General features: G+C 41.3%; 1 protein-coding gene and 1 pseudogene across 1 annotated transcript in view; both read right to left on the bottom strand.

Moving 5' to 3' along the window:
• Positions 1 to 15,109, bottom strand: part of ACBD6 (acyl-CoA binding domain containing 6) — a 131,293-nt gene that overhangs the window by 41,053 nt on the left and 75,131 nt on the right. The window lies entirely within an intron of this gene.
• On the bottom strand, positions 6,464 to 13,334 carry LOC128779682 (peptidyl-prolyl cis-trans isomerase A pseudogene; annotated as a pseudogene).

Below are 15,109 nucleotides of genomic sequence, written 5' to 3'. Positions count from 1 at the left end.
TTTGTTAGTAGATACAACCATTAAACATTCTGGGTTTTTGTTGTTGTTGCTGAATTTTCCCCTTTTCAACAGAATACTACGAGTACTTCCAAATACAAACCAAAATGTTATGGGGGAATACCAGAACGGAGGACTTAAAAAAAAAAAAGGTTATCTGTGAGGGTGGCTCCTTTCATAAATTATTACTTTAATAGAAATATTTTTAACCATACTCAAATGAGAATTGTGTACCTTACTCTATGTCCTATCTCTGAGGGGAGAGAGAAACTATGCCATGCACAGAAAATAATCCCCGTATTCTGAAATACAGTAATTCACAGTTAAATTACGCCAGCTGTTCCTCTTTTAGCTCACATCAGGGCAGATGCTGTGGGGCTCACAACGAGACAGTCGTATGTGGGGGGCAGTGCTGGCTGCTGTGTCCCTTTGCTAACTGCTTGTGTTCTGGGTCTGCCCCGTCACCACAGTTGCTCCAGAGGGAGGCTCAGTGCAGAGCCCGCTGACAAAAGAAGGGTGGGAAGTAGGCTGGGAAAAAGAAAGCTTATCCTTTTGCCCTGTACAATCAGCTATCCTTATACTTTCAATCATTGCTTTAATTGTTAATTAAAATTAGTAATTAGAAGCTAGTATCCTCTTTTAATGGAAAGTCCAGCTTTATTACTGAAGTTCCTAACACCTTAATGCATTTCATTACTAGTCACTCTATCCTCTCTATATAGGGAAAAGTGGGTTTCCACTTTTAGCTGTTTGTAATCAATAACTCAGAAGCTACAGATAAAATTCTGAATTGTTACGGCCTTGAGAGGTAAGTCGCTGAAAGTCTTCCTAGTCCGTAAACACTGATAAAAGAAATGTCAGTTACACAGCGGCAAACCAAGAAGCACTGTGGGAAAAGGAACCGGACACCGGAGTAAGGGTTGTGTTAAGAGATCCCATCGTGACCCTGCCACTGGCTCAACCACACTGTTTTCACAGGAGAACCCATGCTGACCCCCAAGCCTGACATTCAGATAAGGAGAAAAGTTGAGAACATGCAGTGTTCCCTTTGCTGAAATGCAGGGATTCTAATTCTGGGTTCTTCGGTTCCTAGGAGATCCATGGAAGGGCTGCAGCGAGTGTATGAACCTATTAAAAGTCTTTGCACAAATCCTACATGCACGTCCTTTCTCTCTGGTGTGCACTGCTTTCTTCTGTCCTTTCCAAAAAGATTAAAAAGCCCTGCGTGGGGGTGGCGGCAGGGCAGCATAGATTAAACAAGACTGCCTACCAGCTGGTGATCGCTGAAACTGGGCGACGAACACGTGGGATTTCATTATACTTACTGTTATAATTTTGCACATTGTTGAAGTTGCAATTAAAAGGTTGTTTTTAAAAAGCTGTTGTGAAAGGAATCCATTACGTACAAACCAATTCTTGATAAGAGGTCTGTGGAATTATATTTGTCAGTCTAAGTGAATTGCTAATATACGTGACAATTCTATCCTTCCTTATGTCATGGGGTAAGTCAAAATGAAGGTAAGGGAGTGAGAGTTTTATAAAACGTAAGTGTAGAGAAACCGTCCGTAAGTATGGAAATCTTTCACACCGAAACTTTCAATGATCCAAGTTACTTTATTTTTGAATTCCTTACTCTGTTTCACAAAATGTTAAAATTTGACACAAAATCAGGAAATAGGAAGAGAGACGAGGTAACTGAGAGCAAAGGCGACAAAGACAAAGAAGGTGGTGGTGGGCTGGTGCCGGGAGGGGAGGGGACAAAGCGAAAGGCATAAAGTGGTGGGTCTAATCAAATCACTTTAAAAAGCTCGGCCTCTCACAGCTAACCTTGCCAATCAGAGGAGGAAGGAGCAGGAGCAGGAGCAGGAGCATGTTTGTGCACATTAAACTTTGTGTGTCCTTGAACCTGCGGTGCACTTCCTGCTCTCAAGCAGCCTGGGAAGGCTTTGTAATGCTCACCCTTAGAGAGAACCTTGAATTCCATTAGAAAGCTCCACAGGAAGGAGAAACCCTCAAGTGGCAGCTTGAACCACAGAGACAGCTCATACCCTTTACTGATATTAGAAGTGAGCTCATGGGATTAGGTCTGCAAGTCCTGGAAAATTAGAAAGTATGAACACGCTGACAAATGCCATTATAGCAACAAGAACACAAGGTATCTTCTTTCCTTTCCTTTCTTTTCCTTTCTTGTTTTCAAAGAGATGGCAAATATTTAAAACAACGGTACAACAAAGGCTGGTTACTAAGTCTACACTAGAACGCTAACTGGTCTGGTTAAAATATGACTAATAAATATTATAATCTATTTATATCTCTGAAGTGCTTTGCCACAAAAGCGTTCACCCACTTGGGTGGCCTAGCACATTTTACTCACAAATTACACTTTTAAATAAAAGTATAAAGGTATATACCTTGTCTTTTGTGTCACATCTACTACATTATTACAATTCTACTCTGTTCTGTAGTAATGAGAAGATACCTTATATAATTGTACAGCTTTAGTATTACATGTAGGCAGAAGTAAACTCAACAGGTAAGAGAAATTTCTAGTAATTTGAGCTTTCTAAAATGGAATAGGCTACTTTGTGAAGTGAAATGTTCAAACAGAGAGGCTAGCTGGTTTACCCACCCTTTGAAAGTTTAGTGGAGACAATTTCTGACCAGATGATCTTTGAATTCCTTTCTCCCTTTCCGATTTTACAATTAGGCTTTATTCAAGGCCACGCAGTTAGTGGCAGAATAGAAACCAGAATCTTGGCAACTTGACTCCAAGCCTAGTCTTTCTACACAGAGGGTTATACACCCCTCCAGTGACTTCCAGCAGGAAATATGGAAGGGGGGCTAGCTGGGGCAGGAAGCAGCAGCGGGCATGGGGAACGGGAGGGCTCCAGGGCGGTCAGCAGTGGGCAGGCTCGCAGAGCTCTAGCTGACAGCTGCCTCACGGGGATGGGCCCAGGACTGCCGTATTTTCAGGTTTTTCAAGAGAATCCTAAAATCTGTATTTTTATGTGAGATTTCCTGGCAGTAAACTACAAATAAACTGTGGGTGACACTATGACTGCCAAACCAAAAGAGACCTCTGGGCAGCATGCGCCTCATGCCAGTTTGTGACCGTGATACTCTCCTCAGACACTCCTTTTCCAATGGCTGATTTTTAAAAACTATTCTCTAGAGTCTTCGAACTGATCCACATCCTTCTGGAAATACAAAAACCTAAACTGGATGCTTTGTATTAATTACAGTCGTCCATGTATATAGCTGTATTTTGCTCTGGGTTTTCGAGACTGCATTTCTGTCACTACGGTGGCCGCATCAGGTTGGCTTTTCTAAGATCAACGCCACACTGCAGTCTCACTGCTCACCTAGGTCCACGATAACCATCGAATTTTCCACCGATGATATCTGTGCGCAATCAATCTCGATATATGTGCATATGAACACGGCCCATAAATATTCTATAGCACTTGTTTTACAGAAAAATCACCTTTTCTTTGAAAAATCATTTTTCCCGAGTTATCTTATTCCCATCTTTCAGGCATTATTAACCACTCCGTAAGTAGTATATCAGAGTTGGATCATCAAAAAAGCAAGCTTGACCATTTCTAGCCCTTACTCTGTTGACTCATTTGTTACTCTGGGTAATTCTTTCACCTTTAATTCATCCTCATAATGTGACATTTAGAAGAACATTTTAGACTCAGCCAACACGAAGCACAGCCAACTATATTTTATAACATGCATACATTTAAATAATAAACCTCGGAAATCATCCATGAACCTCCACTTCAACATTCAAACAAGTTTTAAGGAAGATGACTGATCCATTTCTTCAGTTCAGTGAGGAAGAATTGCCTGTCTTCTAAAAAAGTTGCAGAATTATAGAGTTAATCCAATTCTGAGCCCACGGTCATCTTTAAATTATGTAAAACATTATAATTCAGTTGCAGGTAGCTACGATGTTTAGAAACATTAATGGTAAAGAAGGTGAATTGCTTGGGGACAAAACAACAGTTCCTTTGTTTTCAAGCTTACGATAATGTAAGATGTCAACAATTTCTGGTTTATAGCAACAGCAGGAGAGAATGTAGCCAGGGGACCATTAAGAAGGAGCAATTTACTATACTGGGACATAACACTTTGACAGTGTCCTATAATTCAGTTAGATGTAAAAATAAGATGACACTGGGTGTTCTGTGAACTCAAAGTAATTTGAACTTGATTCACACTGTACTGTGAGCCAGTTGTTCATTCTTAGATACAAACTTAGCAAAAGGACGGAGTATTCAATATAAAGATGACAGAAAAATATAACTTATTAAAGAAAATTATGAGCTGTGAGAAAAGGGGCATGGATTAAAAGTCACACTGAAGGGGAAAACCTGGGGCACAAAATCACATCTACGCAGGACTATTTCATTATAAACAAACTATGAAGGACACGCAGAAGTTCATACTGTATTCCTCATAAAGCGCATCGGAAGGCTGTGAATTCTCAAAGCACCAAGTCAGTGTGACAGTGTCGGGGGTGGCAGTGGGGTCCGCCATCAACACACGGAAGTGTGAACTCCACTTTCCCACTCACTCACTCTGTGTCCTCGAGCAGTTCACGCAGGGCTGATAAGGATGAAACCAGTTAGCATGTGTAAACTTATTCTATGGAATAGGGAAAAGTGATAAAAATATTTCACCTTAAATACTGAGTTCACCACCTTTATCCACGATTTTCAGACTTCCTTGCATCGACACTTGTTTCTCTGTTAACTGGGTAACTCTTGCCTATATTTTTTTGAGATATAAAGATTTCCTTGCATAAAGGTCTAAATACATTTATTTTATTAATCAAAAAATGTTTGCTAAGTGCTAAGTATTTCATTTAGTATTAAATAATACTAAAGGCTTGGTATCCAGCGAGGACTAGACTTAATCTCTACCTTCATAATCCATTATAGGAGAACTTTTTCTTACAACAAAATCTTATTCCGAAGCCTAACCTTAAAATAGGTCAAAGATGAAGTGGGGAGGGAAACTGCTGGGTTCCTCTGTGGGGATTTATAGAGCACTTTGAAAACCACCAAGTTGGTAGGTAGGCCTCCCCCAACATCTCTATGTTTCCAGGACAAGAGTACAAATGGGTATCTCCAGAACCCCTTCTTTCCCCAACCCCGGCTCCATCCTGCGTCATCAAAAAGGGGCTCACATCCGCGAGTACAGACACCTTAGCTTCCATGTCCTAGCTCAATCCATCCCCCCCCCCCCCCCCCCCCCCCGCCCCATGACCCTTGGCCCCTGGTCAGGCCCAGACGCACACACAGCAGGAGCATGATCTCCCCTCGGGTTGGATCCTGGGAGTGAACTGGGCCATCTGCACTGGTCTCTATGCACACCGACTGCATTCCTAGTGAAGGTGTGCTTTAAAAGTGCAAAAGTGTAAATTTTACATTTGGAGAAGGGGAAAATAAAAGAGAGTATGATTATTTCACACCTCAGCTCTTTCTTTTTCTACTTTTGTCACAAACATCTTCTACCAGTTTTACAAGATTCTCTATATTTCTTTCAACCATTCACAGTTTAAAATGTATGTTAAAGAAGATACTGAATTTCTAAAAAAATAAACAGCTGTTTGAAAAAAAAGAAGTAACAACTACATGAAACAAAAGCAGTCCATTGCCAAGATATTGGCGGAGAGCAGTAAGCCACTGAACACGGGCACTGTGGTCTCGTAACGCGTACCCTTCGCTGCAGAGTACATGTAACTCTTCTCCAGAACAAAGTCTTCGCATCCGCTGCTCAGGAGTCTATCTGATGCGCGTGGGACAGCGTATCCGTTCAGGCCTGCCCCTCTCCAACGACTCTTCACAGAATAAACAAGCGCACTGACCAGATGCCCACAGTCATGAAGCACTCCGTCAATGTTGTTAAGACCAAGTTTTACTAACTGAATTTTTCTTTTTTTTTCTTCTATACATTTCTAAAAACCAGTTTTGTAGGGGTATTATTTCTATTCTAAATCTTTATTCTTTGTTCATATCAAGCACATATTATGAAGCGATGTGTCTGGTAACACATTAGGATTTGGGAACAGAAAAGTCGAAGTCCCTACTCTCAAGGAGCCTAGTCTTATGAAGAGAGATACTTACAACAAGGAATGATGGGTACTGTGAAAGATGCAGACAAAGTGCATCACAGGAGCATGAGAGAGTACCCAGAGGGAGCCTGTAGTCGGAGGAGAAGGATGGGGGTGGGTCAGGTGCTCCCAGAGGAGGTGACGCTTTAATGAAGAAAGGGCAGGGGAAAGGATTCTGCGTGTGTGTGCACGCGCACACGTATGCGTGTGTATGCGTTTCAGGCAGGGGGAGTATTTATCTACAAAGGAACAACTATTCTTCAATATTTCATAATATTTATTGAATGAGTACTGTATCTCAAATGTGATGCAAGACACCACTGGGAATATTAAAGAAACAGGAAACATGCTCTCTGCACTTAACTCACAATCCAACTGGAGAGAAAACACATGGTAGACAATAAAGCAAATACAAGTAATACAGTAACACTAGTTAGCCCTGGCTGGTGTGGCTCAGTGGATTAAGTGCTGGCCTGTGAACCAAAGGGTCGCCAGTTCAATTCCCAGTCAGGGCACGTGCTGGGGTTGTAGGCCAGGTCCCCACAGGGGGCGTGAGAGAGGAAACCACACATCGATGTTTCTCTCCCTGTCTCCCTACCTTCCCCTATCTCTAAAAATAAATAAAGTCTTAAAAAAAACCCCAAAACACTAGTTAAATAAAAATGCTGGGAAACATTCTATACCTTTAGTGACGCTTTCTTGAGAACTGAGGTTCCTCTTTTTTAATTTTATCTTCCTTGGATAGGAATTTTTCTACCATGTTTTCCCGAACTCAGGGTGGAGTCTCTGACTACACTTAGATCCCAAGTGACCCATGAAAAAATACACCTTTGGTCCCCTAATTTTCTGTCAGAGAGGAGTTGTTTTATCATTATTTTATTTTGGTGTGTACATGAACTTATACAAAATAGGTGAGCTCCAAATGAGCAAAGGTTCCAAGCTGCAGAAACACCCTGGAAAATGACCTCATGTTGGACTGCCTTGTTTTTGTTGCTTAGTTTTTATCCCATGCTCATAAACTTCACTCTGCAATCCAGCTGGACTTAGAAGGGTAAGGAAAACATGGAACCCAATGAACTGCAGCGAGAGCACGAAGGTTAGAGAACAGTCCCGGCAGATAGGGATGAAGGGGTGCTCTCCTGAGCTACGGAAGGAACGGCCTGGTGGTTAGGATAAATCACAAGTCTAGTTTATGAGACTTGTCCACAGTCAGCAATGGTGATCTTCTTGCTGGTCCTGCCATTCCTGGACCCATAGCACTCCACGGCTACCACAGCATCCATGCCGTCTTTCACCTGGCCACGGACCACACGCTTGCCATCTGACCACTGGGTCTTGGCAGTGCAGATGAAAAACTGGGAACCACTTGTGTTGGGTCCACCATTTGCCATGAACAAGATGCCAGGACCTGTGTGCTTCAAGATGAAATTCTCATCATCAAATTTCTCCCCATACACGGACATGCCGCCTGTGCCCTTGTGGCGTATGAAGTCATGAATCCGGAATAAAACTGTGAAAGCGGGAAACTTTATAACCGAATACCTTCCCCCCAGTGCTCAGAGCACAAGTTTTCTGCTCTTTGGAACTTTGCCTGCAAGGAGCTCAAAGGAGATGCGGCTCAAGGGCTCGCCCTCGACCATGATGCTGAAGAACATGCTGGGGTTGACTGTGGCTGGGTGTGGATGGCTCTGGGCTGCAGCGTCTGCAAGGCCTGGACTGCCTGGTTGGTTGTTCCGCTAAAAAATATCTTCTCTATAAAGCCTTGATGTTTCCACTTTAGTTTGATAAACTAACTGAAAACTTACCAATCAGGGATCATTTGTTATTGGAAAACTTGGATTTGAACCTTGACATTGTGGCAGCTGTGTGACTTTGGATTATTATGTGGAAAAATTCATCTCACAGGATTGTTATAAGGAAAAAAGAGACCAATATGTAGATACATCTTGCACAATTATCTGAAAAATAGCAAGTGCTCAGTCAATAGGATTACATGTAAATTTGTATCCCTCCTTTAAAACTGAAATCATATCTGATGATTCTAAAGAGTTGTTAGTGACTCACAGAGGAATGGATTAGCTCCACCTGACTGTCTTTACCCTCACTCCTGCTGAAGATGGGTGACACGGAAGGCCTGGCCGGTGAAAATCGGGTTTGCAATTACCAACCTGGCACTACAGACTTACGTGTAGACATTTTATAATTTTGGGATTTTCATCTTCCCAACACCCCTCGATCCCAACTCACCTACTGAGTCATAATTTCTGGAGTTGAAGCTTATTTTAAAAAAATCTATAGTTAATTCTGGTGATCCAGATTTAGGAACTTCTGAGATATCCCACGTGAGCTCACCACCTTCATGAAGTGAGCAACACCAGACGACACCGTTGGGTCACGGAGGTAGGCCTCCGAAAGTCAGTCATGAAGGCTGAGGATTGATTTGTAGGTAAGAACTACTAGAGGGCAGGTGGCAAACACAAGGCCGGTGGGCCGAATCCGGCCCTCCACCTTGTTTTATCTGGCCCGGCACCTTGCTTCTACCCGGCGGCAGTGCTGAGCTCCCTGCCCCTATTTAAGGAGTAGTTACATTTATACAGTCCTAAAATGACATTCAGCCCTCTGAAGGCAACCACGAGGCTGATGTGGCCCGCGGTGAACATGAGTGTGACACCCCTGCCCTAGAGGTTTTGATAACAGAATCATGTAGATAGTGAGGTGGCAGTTAGATCGTGACATTTGAGGAAGACTGGTCTGTCGTAATTATGTAGGATCATAAAAGTCACGTTCGTGAGCTGCCACAACGACACACGGATGCAGGACTGGCAGTCTGGACCAGGTCAGTGTCAGTGGAGATGGGACACGTACCATGAAGCTCTCCACACCTCAGGAGGCCGGTGACTGCGAGTCTCAGTGGTCACTCGCCCACAGTGAGATGGTAGCTGAGACCCCGTGGCAATAATGTTACTAATGGTGGGTGGAATGCAAAGTTTTATACTCATTAAATAATACTAGTTATTATTGTGGATTAACAATAATACAACTCATAAAAAGAACAGCTAAGCTTTTGACAACTAAGTAGAAATTAAAAGTATGAACAGAATGGGACAGAGGGAAACCATTCTTGGTAACACACTGGCCTAATGGTTTTATTACACAGGGTTTTTTTGTTGTTATTTCTTTAATGAAAATATTTATATATGTAGAAAGGTACAGACCTATTACTCATATTTAATCATTGATAACATTTTGTCATGTTTTCTTTCTTTTAACTTTTCTTTACCCTTTTTGTTGAGGTAGGTTAAAGAAACTATAACCATCAAGACATCTTGTCCCTAAATGTATCAGTGTGCTCCTAAGAACAAGGAAAATTCCTACACAACCACAATACCATTATTACCAAACTTAAAGAAGCTAAACACTAACTCCTTAATGTTAGCATGACGTGGTCCTTTTAACTTTTATAGTTACACACAAATCAAGACATCATGGTCTTGTGTTATGCCCTTCCCCCAAAGCAATTCTATACACTCTTTTTGAATTATTAATGGGAAAGTTAGCTCTCAAGATTAATCAACTTTGCAAATCCTTTGGCTCTTACCAGCAATATGATAGGAACTCCCTTGTCACTTTAAAAAAACGTGTCACTAGGGCATGTCCGTCGGGTAATACCAAACAGAAGGCACTGGAGTTTCACACACACTGCTTCCTTAAGACTTTCAAGAGTTCTTGAAAGTAGCACTTCTCTCCAAGTGTCACGGGTAAGGATTGAACATCAGCAAGAACCATGGCATGCTCAAGACTGCCCTTAACAGAACCGGGACCTCTGGCCACTGTCAGATAATCTGTCACTATAAGCTACTTGTATCCAAGCCAGATATTTATTGCTATTGATCTGCCTGGTCCCAGCAAAAGACTTTTGTTCTCCCAGACCGGGACTTTGACCTCAATTAAGTTATGAATTTCAATCCGATAGACTGTTCCACTTACCCTACTGCTCTCCCTGACTGGATTAATTAGAATTAGCTAGGCCGAGAGTCACCCCAAGCTCCTCATGGATCATGTTATTTTAATAATAAATAAAGGAACAGCAGCAATGTACAAGAAGTATTTTGAAAGATTGCTCATCTAGGAGCATCATTCAGGACCTGCCAATATCAATTTCTCTGACTTTGATGACCTCATTTACTTTTTATTTCTTTTCCTTCACTGGAATTTCCCCTTTTATTTCAGCTCTCTAAACATGTTCTTTGCATAGAGAATCAAAGCACTACCTGTCACTTTCGCACTTTGCTTACTTTAGGGTTTCATTACAGAGTAACACATCAAAACAATCATTTGTAAAAATGTAACGTAAAACATTTAGTAATCACAGAGCATCAAGAAAAAAATACCATCATCTAAGAAAAATACTAGTCTTTAGCTAAGTGCACTTTTCCTACAGCTGGTTAATGCATTAAAAAGAGTCAAATCAGAATGTTACCAAGAAGGTGATACGCAAGCTTGAAAAGCATAAAAATGTGCACATATATTTATTTTTAATCCATAACCCACTGAGGCAGATTACACATTGACCAACGAGGATTCTAAATCTTGTTGATATCAACAATAATCAGTGGGATCAGGAATTGCTAAATATATCATTCGAACTTTATGACTTACCCCCTACATATAAAAATTATTTTAAAACATAAAGAATATTATATAAGAATCCTCACATTCTGGGATGTAGTATTTGGTATTTGATACTGAGATTGTAAGATTTTTAGAAAGTATTATAAAGAGAATCCTAAAAACTATTTACATTATCAACTGATGTTCTTGACAAGGTAAAAACCCTTTTACTTCCTTGATTATTAAAATTTTTGAGTTTTGAATGGCTCTAGGAACTATCAAGAATTAACTAGAATGCCCAGTGAAGTAATAATTTTAATATTAAAGGCAATGCACAATCGAACTCTGCCCTCAAAATACCAAGAATCCAATGTCTATTTGGAAGGCATGTTCTAAGTGTAAAAGGATAGGCCATAACACTGTAAACCAGGGATTTACTAAACCTTTAAAAAGGAAAGTGTTCTCACCAAATAATCTTGTAGGAAAGAAATAGGTGTACATGAAAAGAATCCCTATAATAAAAAATAAAACAATTACATATTTTAAAAGTACAGCCATTGGATTTAATCTCCATTCTCTCTCCTTCCCCTCACTATCACATGCACAGAGGAACCCCACCGGGTTCTGCAGATTATGTAAAACTCCATTCATTTCAGAGAGGAGATCTGTGTTTCCCTTGGAAAGGTTCTCTGCTCAAGTACTAGTAAACATTTCTTTCTCAGCACCCAAAACATATTAGCAATCTAGGAAGAAAGTAAAACAGGTCTGAGGGCTGGACTCTACAGAATGAAGGATTAAAGAAATAATTTGAAGGCTAAGGCTATTTTCATAATGATCCACTCAGCAGGAAAAAGAGATCAAATGACAAAATGTATTGTGTTTTGGCAAAGGGTGTCTGTTTTCCCACCTGACTTTCATTAATTGCATATTCTTAAGGGGAATTAAAGCAATTCTCCAGCAAATCATACAGGTGATTTAACACATTAGCCCAGACTTTCCAAATGACCCCTTAATTAGGGTCACAAGGACAAAACACGAGGGAAAACAGGAAAATTTAACATATTTACACCTGTATTTACAGTTGAACTATTTTGAATTGTAGACCATGACTTACCATGTAAATGGTATGGAACTATATCAAAGAAATCAGAGATCTAAAAATCTCAAACATTATTTGAAAAACTTATAAATAGTAAACAGTTTATGGCAACAAAGATTGAATATTTAAGAATAAATTTAACAAGAAATGTGCAAAACCTATATGAGGAAAAATTTTAAATACTGAAATACACAAACATAGACTTGATTAAATGGAAAAATATCTCCTATACTTGAATAGGATGACTTAATATTATGAATATGTCAGATTCTAATTTATAAATTCAATGCCATCCCCTCCCAAAATACCAATAAGCGATTTTATGGATTCATGCAAACTGATACTAAAGTTCACATAAAACAAACACTCAAGAATAGTCAGGAAAACATTTAAAAAGAAACACTCTGATGGAGAAATAGCAGTTCTAGACATTAATATCTATGAAGCCTTTCGTATTATTGCATGAACTGACAAAGAGGACAACTGAATAGACTATGGAGTCCAGAACTAGACCTAATGGAAGACAAAGTGGCATTTCAAATCACTGGGGAATGGACTTCTAAATAAAGAACGCTGGGACAACTGGGAAGCCACTGGGAAAAGACAAAGTTAGGCCCATCTCTCACAAGCGCACATTTAGAGGTCTAAATGCGCAGTAACAAACCACACAAACCCTAGAAGAAAACAGGGGAAACTCCCCTTTAACCTTGACGTAAGAGAAAGCTTTTTAACCGTGACTTAAAATCCAGAGGCAATAAACAGATAAATTTGACTACATAAAAAAAAAATAAATTTTATGACCAAAGATACCATAAACAAAGTTAAAATAAAACTGGAAAACTGGGAGAGAAGATTTACAGCAAATACCACAGAAGAAGGCTAATACCTTCCATATATAAACAACTCTTAAAAAATTGAGCTATATTAGCCCAAAAACCCGACAGAAAAATGTGAACAGACAACACCAAAAAGGGCTATAAAAATGACCTTCAAACCTATGAAAAAACCGTAACAACTCACACACGCAAACTAAAACACACGGAGACACCCTTTCTCCACCAGGCGAAGATCTGAAAATGTAACAATGCTGACAAGATGCGCAGATAGGGCTCTCTCGCACACTGTTCCTGGGAAGGCGGTTTGGTGCCACCCTTCTGGAGGGAAATTTGTCAACACCTGAAGAAACTACACAGGCATGCCCCCTTCTGACCCAGCAATGCTACTTTCAGGAATCTGTCCCGGAGGTACAGTCTCACCTTGTGTGGGTATATCCTTCCTAATTTTAGGCTCCATAATACTCTCTGGTCTCTCCTTAAAGTGTGTATGTCCCATGGCACCTGGCCAACCCACTACTGTACTGCCCTCCTCAGGGAGGGAACAGGGTTCCTTCCACTGCAGCACGAGAGGGGCGTGGGTAGGCAAACTGCCCCGCTGGCCGTGGACAACCAACGCCCACGTCTGAAGCTGGTCTCGTTCCACCTCTTCTCTGTGTGAGTACAGCATTGTTCCCCCCTGGGCTCAACTCTGTTGTGTCTACCTTGGCGACTCTGACACCACGGTGTAATGGACAGGAGTGTCCGTACTTCTCCTTCTGGTGGCTGGCACAGTGGTGACCTCTGCTATGCTGCACGGAGCTGCAGTCCTCCCCTGGGACCAGTAATCAGTGCACGGTACCCCACGCCTATGGGACTGATGCCTCCCCTGAGACCAGTAATCGGTGCACGGTACCCCATGGCCATGGGACTGATGCCTCCCCCGAGACCAGTAATCGGTGCACGGTACCCCACGCCTATGGGACTGATGCCTCCCCCGAGACCAGTAATCGGTGCACGGTACCCCACGCCTGTGGGACTGATGCCTCCCCCGAGACCAGTAATCGGTGCACGGTACCCCACGCCTGTGGGACTGATGCCTCCCCCGAGACCAGTAATCGGTGCACGGTACCCCACGCCTATGGGACTGATGCCTCCCCTGAGACCAGTAATCGGTGCACGGTACCCCATGCCCATGGGACTGATAGCCGATGCACAGTACTCCACTCAACAGTTGGGTCCAACACAGAAAGTAACCTTTCCTTGAGGAAGTTTCTTTGGTCACACACACACACGATTATGGAATAATAGTCATTCCTCCAATGGTATTTGCTTTTACTAATATTAAATTTATTCCCCACTTCTGTTTTGTGCCTTTCTTCATATACAATGACTTCCTTCCAATATTCTATTATAGTCATCTTTCTGAAAACATTTTAAGTGGCGAAGAAAGACAACATAACACTGAGCATAACTAAAGTGACAGTATTAACAACTAAAGACTTAGCTCAAACGCGGGCAGTAACATTACCTGGTTAATAGTGATGTAAGACATACCTCAATTTGAAGAAGTTGAAGTGTAAAATAAATCACCTTAGAATTGATTTAATGTGACATAAAATTAGTTTAATGTCATTCCAACAAGAATTCCATGGCCTCAAGGAATGGCTGCTGAAAAAGGTAAGATAAATCTAAACTAAAAAGGCCCCTCTTGAGAGAAAAATTGTTGAAAAACAAGAAAAACTGGAAGAATACATTAAGTGACTACACGACCGTGTTGAAAACATGAAATTTCATTCAAGTATTGTTTTATATGAGTAATGTGTGTGTAATTTCATTTCCTAGTCCAAAATGATATATCTGTGTGTGTTTATGCATCAAATGATTTTTGGAGCTACTTCAAAGTTCAATTATTTATATTCCCCAAATCTTCAAGGAAGAGGATACTCTGAAAAGATGCATACAATTTATCTTATAGTCTCATATTTTCTCACATATAATACGTATTCCACTATTGTCCTCAGTTAGATAAGCTATAAAAAACAATAAAAAGCTTTTTGAAAAACACTGAGTGACATGAAGAAGTGGTCACCACTGAAGTGAAAAAGAAGTACACTAACCATATGCGTGACTGGAACCTGGTTCAGGTGGAAGAAGATGCGCCAGACTAACCTTCCCACCACCACCAGCACCTGCTTGGGTAAACTGAAAAAGAAAATGTGCATTTAAAGACATGTGAGAGTCCTGGAAGCCAAAAGGGCTGAGGGAACTAAGGCAGAAAGCTACTCTGAGGATGGCAGACCCTCTCCGGCAGCTTTCGTAGTGGCGACATTGGCTGACCCTGCGCACAGGCTGGACCTCGACAGTGGCACAAATGAGTGACGGCGCCGGGGGAAATAAAATCAGCGGAACTTCGGAGGGTTGGGTGGGGGTGGCTCAACAAGTCAAAAACTCCCGAAGTCCCAA

This window comes from Desmodus rotundus, chromosome 12 (assembly GCF_022682495.2).
Source record: "Desmodus rotundus isolate HL8 chromosome 12, HLdesRot8A.1, whole genome shotgun sequence".
NCBI classification, from domain to species: Eukaryota; Metazoa; Chordata; class Mammalia; order Chiroptera; family Phyllostomidae; genus Desmodus; species Desmodus rotundus.
This window is presented reverse-complemented; position numbering and strand designations above follow the sequence as displayed.